An 8,148-nucleotide genomic window follows, 5' to 3' on the forward strand; every position below is an offset into this window, starting at 1 on the left:
TGATAGTTACTATTCCAAGTCTGGCTTATTTTACTTAACATGATGATCTCCAATTCCACTGATTTTTCTTGCAAATGACTTAATTGTTTTCTTCTTTATGGCTAAATATTATTCCATTGTCCAACAGATATTTTAGAACATGAACAACTTATTGATAAATTCTCCCACATAAACAAAAAACAAGCTTCAGAAACCAAAGATTAGTAGGTAGAGTTTGAGCAATACACTAAAGGTGAATGTTTTACTTCACTTTTTTAGTAATAACACATGCCACAGACTGGGTAAGTTATAGAAAAAAGAGGTTTATTGTGATCCATGGTTTGGCTAAAGAGTGAGACCCCACATCTAGGGATGCATTCTTAGTGGCAGAGTCCCAAGGTGGTGCCATGGCTTGGATAGCAAGAGACAAGGGGTGTTCATGGCTAGAAAGCAAGAGACAAGGGGTGTGCATGCAGTCTTTCAAGGTATAGGAATGAGAATAGGATAAAATCATTTTTATTTTAGATGGAACACTAAACAGTATGGAGATAAAAATGTCTAAATATAATGTAAAATATATATATGATGTAACTTTTATATGATATATTAGAAAATTAAGTTATATGAATATTGAAAAATAAAGGAGATAATTTTAAAAGATAGATTGTTGGAGAGGTATTAAATGGCACTCCAAAATTTTTTAAAGTCACTAAATATTTGACAATTGAAAAAAGTAAAACTAGCTCTTCATAAAAGTTATTAAAATAATACCAGTAAATAAAATAAATACTTTCTAAATAGCAAAAAAATCTAAAAATAACAGTAATAAAGTCATATGGGAAGAAAAGGAATAAATAAAAAACAATAAATTGCATTGCATGAAAATATACTATTTGACAGAATAGGAAACAATCATTCCAATGTTTTAAAAACAGATAATGCATACAATATTTCTTATTAAATCAATAACTTGATCACCTTACATACAGATCCAATCATTTTCTGTATAAAAGTCACACATAAAAATGAGTTTCATAAGGATTATGAGTTAGTGGCACATGAATGCAAACAATCAAACAATACATGAGCAGAAACTGTAATTCTGATACTATACCAGCTTGATTTCAAATTGTAAAAGGAGCTAATTGAACAAAGATGGGAGCATCTTGATTCTAAAAATTGTATTTCAAAATGACGTTCTTACAGAGAGAATGCATATGGTGCCAATAAAATAATATCTATCTCCATAGACCAAAACTTTTTCAAAGTATGGAGAAATAAGGGGCTGAGAATATAGTTCACTGATATAGCACCTGCCTAATGTTTGTAAGATTCTGCTTTTAAATTGACAGTAACAAAAAGGAAGAAAGATAGTAAAAAAAAAAATTACAAATAATTGAAAATTTTAATCTACTTCCCTCATTCTAAGATAGATCAAGTAGACAAAGAAAGGTCAAAGTATGAGACATAATTAAGTTTCTTGAACAGATAATGAAAGTTATACCTTCTTCCAAAGCACATGTGAAATAGCTAAAATATTTTGTCATAAAACCCTCACAATACCTCATTAGAAATAATGCAGATAACATCTGTTAATCATGAGAAAATGGGACAAAATTAATTCCAAAATTTAAAAAATGACTTTTCCCATTTGAAAGTTAAAATATGCATATATATAATATATACATATACATTTGGAATTTAAAGTGTATTATATATATTCTGTGTAATATACATATTACATTTTAGTTTTGTTGAGTGTAAGGGGAAATAGATGCATAAGTTTTAGAATTTCTAGAAATGTAAATATTGTATAGCAAGTCTTTGGGACATGGATAAGACAATGATCAAAGAAAACCATGTAGCCATTTATGAGATAGAATTATCAAAAAGTTATTCAATACTTCTCCACCCAAGTCCTTTATAATGACTTTGCACTTTTGGAGGATGAATGTGTTCTACCTCTTAGGTCTTGGTGTGGCCTTCTGATTTCTCTTGACTAATGGTATCATATCAAATATAATGCAACAAGATCCTTGAAAAACATTTACAAAGGTAACTTACTGTCTATTATATACTTTTATCTTCCTACAAATGATTTTTAAATAGCAAAAAGAAGGTAGTAACTATAGTGGAGAAGCATGTAATCAAGGTGAACAGCACTAGTAATGATAATAATAAAAGATCAACATAACTTGCCAATGATAGATGTGCTAAGAAAAGCACAGGATGACATTTGTAGTATTTTGACATCAGGCGTACCAATTTGAGAGTCATTCTACAAACAGGTGCCCTTCACTCCTGAAACAATTGTCAATGTCAAGGAGATGTAGATAAGTACCAGCATGTAAACTTATGAAAGACTAAGAAATACTAACTGTTCCAGTTTACAGTAGATTAAGGAGACATACCAACTAAATATAATATGTAATATGAAATCTTGAATTGAAAACTTCATAGCTTTTTCCTAAGAAATCTATTATTGAGACAATTGATAAAATTTGATTACTATGTATAAATTAGATCATCCTAAAACAGCAGGTGGAAAATTTTTCATCATAATATGCTAATTGTGTAGGAGAAGCTCTCTGTACTTATGAAATACTCTGAAATTTTTTGAGTAATATGACCTTTTTTTTGTAACTTGTCAAATGTCTCAAAAAATTATTATATGAATTATATAAGGAGTGAATTATAACACACATTGGCAAAATATTAACAATTGGGAAATCCTTGCGAAGGGTATATAATGACAACTAATATATTGTTCAAAGGAGACACTTATTAAAGTACTTAGAGATTTACTATCTCTGTATACTAACTAACATGACTTGCTAAAAATACTTCCAAATAATTCAGCCAAAATTGAATATATATATATATAAATACATATGAACATATGTGTCTATATTACCTATACATATAAAATATATGTATAGATAATATACACACACATACTTCAAATGAATGCATGCATGAGAAAAAACAAATATGAAAAATTGGTGAAACTAGGTAGTATATAAGAGCTTACTGTGCTAAACTTTACAGATTTTTGTAGGTTTAAAGATATTTAAAATTATAGATTAAATAAATGAAGTGATTATTCACAGGATTTGAATTTACTTAATACTTCTGTAAGACCTGTAAGATGTTCATAACTTCCACATTGTTATGTATCATTCAAATTTCAGTTGAGGTGAACTCTGCTCATCACCTTGATCTTAATTAGCTTCCCTGATGGTGCTAATCAATAATGTTCTCTTTTTACAATGTTCTCTTCTTAGAATTAGACAGAGAGAGATGATTGATAAGTGATAGAGAAGGTAGATTGATAGATGGACAGATACATAAAAAAGATAAAAAAGTAAATAAAACATAAATAATGAAAAATAAAAAGTAAAAAGATAATTAAAAATTTTAAAAGTAGGTGGAAATTATTTACCTATGGATTTCTTCTACTAGATAATAAGTACCTAGGTATATATTAATTACCTCACATTCCTGAGGACTGACATATTGTCTAAGATTAAGGAGTGTTTACTAACTAATGTTATAAATGAATAAGCCTATATACACACATGTAAAAGTCAAAAATAATTGATTAACAACCTAAAATATTTTTATAGGTACTTTTTATGTAAGTATGTTTTAGTGATTTTGCAGACACATTTCAGGGATCATTTCATAGATTAGAGGTGGGAAAAGTTTTAGGGGTGAAATACAAATAATTCTACGTCCTGCCTCATTTTTTGAGGAAGGTTTTTAATTATATGTTTTGTACATTAATATTTCTAAAAAGACTTAATTTAGGGAAAAACAGCATAAATAAAAAAATGAAACAAAAACTTGAAACTAGTTTCTGTTCCAGTATATATTTGTTTTTTAATGGTGAAATAAAATATACACTATTCATTGAGCGCTTAGTATGTGCTCAGTTTCTTTTATGTGTTTCATGTGAACTATTCCTTCAATCCTCATTGCAACCCTGAGAAGCAATGAAGTAATTGTTTCTAGAATGAAGTAATTAGGACTTAGAAATACGAAATAATTTGACAAATTATTTGCAGGTAAAAGATGATAGATTTGAACCCAAATTCCTGGTAGATTCTCATCAATTGATACAGTAGCTTCTGAAATGATAATACAATTGTAATAGAATCTTCCAACTCTGTACAAACGAGCACTCATTCTATAAAAACAGAATATATCCTCATTTTCCTACTTCTTTGACCAGGAAAAGGTGCAACAGTATGTAACAACTGCTAGTCATTGTAAATCTGAAAATAAGGTAGCAATGCAATACTAAGGAGAGGAACTAGAATTAGCTTTCAGTAGAAATTAAAGGAAGAAATTTCCTGAAAGGGAAAGAAAGAAATCAGACAGATTGTGTGTAAGGTCACATAGCTAAGTGATGACAGAATATAACAGTTTCAGTTGAAAGAACACATGGAAGAAGAATCCTTATTTAACAAAAATGAATGAGAAAGGGGTGTTTTGATGTGAATGGCAAAATAAATAGAGACAGGGAAATTGTTGAATTTCAATCTAAAAAAGCACTAAGGTACCTTCAATTTTATAGATCCAAGCACTAAAAACTAGATTCTCCAATATACATGAGATCCATCTTGGAGAGTGGGTGGCAGGAACAGATGTGGGTTCTTGCATTGGTCAGTTATACCCAAGAAATACAACAAAATACCCAAGAAATACAACTCAAAGGAGGAAAAGATTTATGTTGGCTTAGTTTCAGAAGCTTTAGTCCATGGTCACTTGGCTATGTGTTTCTGGGCTTGTGGAGGGGCAGAATAGCATAATGGAAGAGCTGATAGAGGAAAGCTGCTCATCCATTGTGGCCAGGAAGCAGGAGAAGGGGATCAAGGAGGGTGGGCTGATTCCTGTTCCGTTCTGGGGTGCAGGGGTGCTGTTCCAGGGGTTCTTGTCTTTGCTGAGCTTAAGAATAAGCTCATGAGACACAGATTGTACACACAAAGGTAGATTTATTAGAGAAAGAAAAGACTGCAGCTAGAGTAATGCAGAGGAGCCCTGAAACTGGTGGTTCCAAGCTGAGGTGAAGGCTGGGGCTTTTTATGGATGCTTTAACTATGGGTTAGTGTAAGGGTTAGGTGGGTTCTTTCCATTGGTCCTGGGTTCCTGCCTTGGGCTCTCTTCAATGAGCTGGTCTGTTTGCCCCTTACCAGGGAAAAGCAACCTTGAGAGCATCCTATTTATCAGCCTGGTGACAGATTTATGAGACCATGTATCTCCTTCTCAGGATGCAGAGCTCATTGTGCTCTCCATGGAGGATGGGATACTGACTCACTAATCTGTCCTTTAGGGCCCCAGATACAACAGTCCCATTATACTTTTCAATAAAAGCACCAATGACCTACTTACTCCAACAAGGCCCCACCTCCTAAAATCAACACCACTTCCCAATGCACTAGCATCTAGGGACTAAGCCTTCAATACATAAATACAATTTTGATGGACATTCCAGATTTAAATTATATGTAATAGATACTTAAGCTGCTTTTACTCAAAATCACTGACTCCTAACTTGGACCCATGGATTAATTAAAAGTAATAATGTTTGGCAATCTTGCCTCCATTGTGTATGTCTTTGCTCCAATCCTGTCACTTTGAAGTTATTTTGGAATCCAGGAAGGACATGAATGATCAATAACATCTTTATTATGAGAGACTGAAACTAAGCCCAAAGCAACAGTGAGCCTCACCGGACAGACCATCCCTGAAATGAGGGCAGTCACCAGGAGCTGGAGAATAATTATTTTATGGAAACCAGATTGCTTCCCTCAAGTGATGGCAGTGATAACAACTTCTCTGGAACCCTTGGAGAACCAGAGCTGATATAATGACTAATCAGGCCATACATGTGAGAAGGACTATTTAATTTTACATAACTTTTATCTTTCTCTCTTCCCCAGTTCTTCATCTACTTAAACCTAAAACTCTTATTTGTAGCCCGAAGATGGCTTAAAATGAACTGAAGTGGTGTCTTCCCATAGCATAAACCTCCTTTCTCTATCCTTCACTGTGTCTCTTTATTTGGCATTTAGAGGCAAGTGGCTAGACTTGAAATGTGGAAACCCAGAAGTTTGGTGTACAGTAAAGAGCTATAGGTTTAAGTAGACAAAAGAACTGGCAGGGAAACTAAACCAGAAAGAGCAAACTCATGTGCTGTTCAATAAGTAATTGTTGCTTTTTCTTTCATTTAAACATAGTCACTTCATTTAAAAAATATGTTAAATTAGTTGAAAACCTCTACTTTTCCCCAGCAATAAATCTTAACATAAAACGTAACTCTGGTTAGCTTTGCTAAAATTACCTTAAATTAAAAAAAATAGCAAAGTGAGAAAGAAAACTCAATTTACATCTGAAATGTGAGTCATAAGAGTTTTACTTCAAGGATCAGAAGTAATTGCTAAAACATTTGGAAAATTGTATGACCTTTAGATTACGTTTGTCAAGACCTCTATTTCTTTTAGGTAGCCATTTGCACAAATTGAGTGCAAGTTTCCAGGTTCATTTGGGTATCAGACATCATTATTATTTCCTATATAATTACTAAAGAAAACTTATATCAAAAATATAAACAAAGCAACTGAAAATTCCAAAGGTTTAGATGTTTTTAAAAATTCAGATTCAAATATTCTTATCATACAGATGATATGATAGGAACATTTTAAAGAAAAAGATGGCTGTTTATGTAACACTTCAAACCCATCAAAATAAGGTTATAATATGGAATTCAATAGCTGTTTATATATACCACAAAGTGAATTTATCTACTTGTACACCTGACCTGAAAAAGATCAGTTCACTCTTCTTTTGCCTCTAGGATGAGGATATCCATCTAACCAGACAAAACAACTCTAGAAATCAATGAGATTACAAGTGGTAGCCAAATCACCCAAGATAACAATGTAACAAGTATAAAGGGCTTGGAAGATTTTTCAAGATGATGTGACAGCACAGATAAGCTCTCAGTACAGTTATACATTACTGGAATCTGATAATCATCAGGTTGTTCCACACACAATCGTAGGTTGTCCCAGTCACGACATTGAGTAGGGTTTCACTTTATCAGAGGGAAGAGGAAGGTATACCGGAAACCAGGCTTGGTGTTTGCCAACATAGAGAATGCAATCAATTTAAAAGTTCACTGTCTGTGGAGAAGATCAGGATGTTTATGCAGAAGAAAAATTATTATGTTTGATATCCAGGACTAGATGTAAATACATTGAATATTAAGCATTGATTCCCATTACAAAAAAAAGTTCCTTGAAAAGGTAGAATAATATCTATTAGAGAAAGGTCTCTGTAGAAGAAAAAAATTACTTATGCCAAAATTTGGAGTAATAAATGCATTAAATTAACAGGAGAACAAAGTTAAGTGTGGAGCCCAGGTGATATTGGGGGGAAAGAATTAGGTCCCTGAAATGGGGAGAAAGAAAGGTGCTTTGTAGAAATCAAGAACAATGTATATGTATAATAAATATGCTTGACATGTAGGAATTCCTTAATAAACTCAAGGAAAGGTCAATAATATTTACCAAATTTGCTGTAATACATTTATAAATAGCTTTTCAAGTAGGTTGTTGAATGAAAATAAAGGAAATATTAAGAAGAATCAGAAGATTTGGGGGAGAAAACTCCATAGTGGTTATAAGCAAGTTGCTTTATCATTATAAAAGACTTTATAACATTATTTTGATTAGCCATATAAAGGTAATTTTAATAAATCTAGTTACTTTATACATTTTTGAAAATTTATCTTAAATGTAGCTTTAATCCCACTTCCTCATGCAACAATTTTCAATTTCTTTCATTGTTCTTTTTCATAGTTTAAATAGGAATAAACATAGTGGCCCTCCCTATGATATGTGTGTGTGTGTGTGTTTGTGTGTGTGTGTGTGTGTGTGTGTGTGTGTGTGTGTATGGGTGGGTGTATGTGTAACAAAATTAATGATAAACAGTTCATAAGCACGTATACTTAACATTTTCTCAAATGCATATTATTTGTTATAAATATAAATATTAGTGTTTTATACTTAATATACTGAAGTAAATAAATAATTATTCAGTGTATACATTTTAAATGCTATACTTATGCTATTTTAGTAAGTTCAATTTTAATTTTGAATTTCA

This window comes from Castor canadensis, chromosome 5 (genome assembly GCF_047511655.1).
Source record: "Castor canadensis chromosome 5, mCasCan1.hap1v2, whole genome shotgun sequence".
NCBI classification, from domain to species: domain Eukaryota; kingdom Metazoa; phylum Chordata; class Mammalia; order Rodentia; family Castoridae; genus Castor; species Castor canadensis.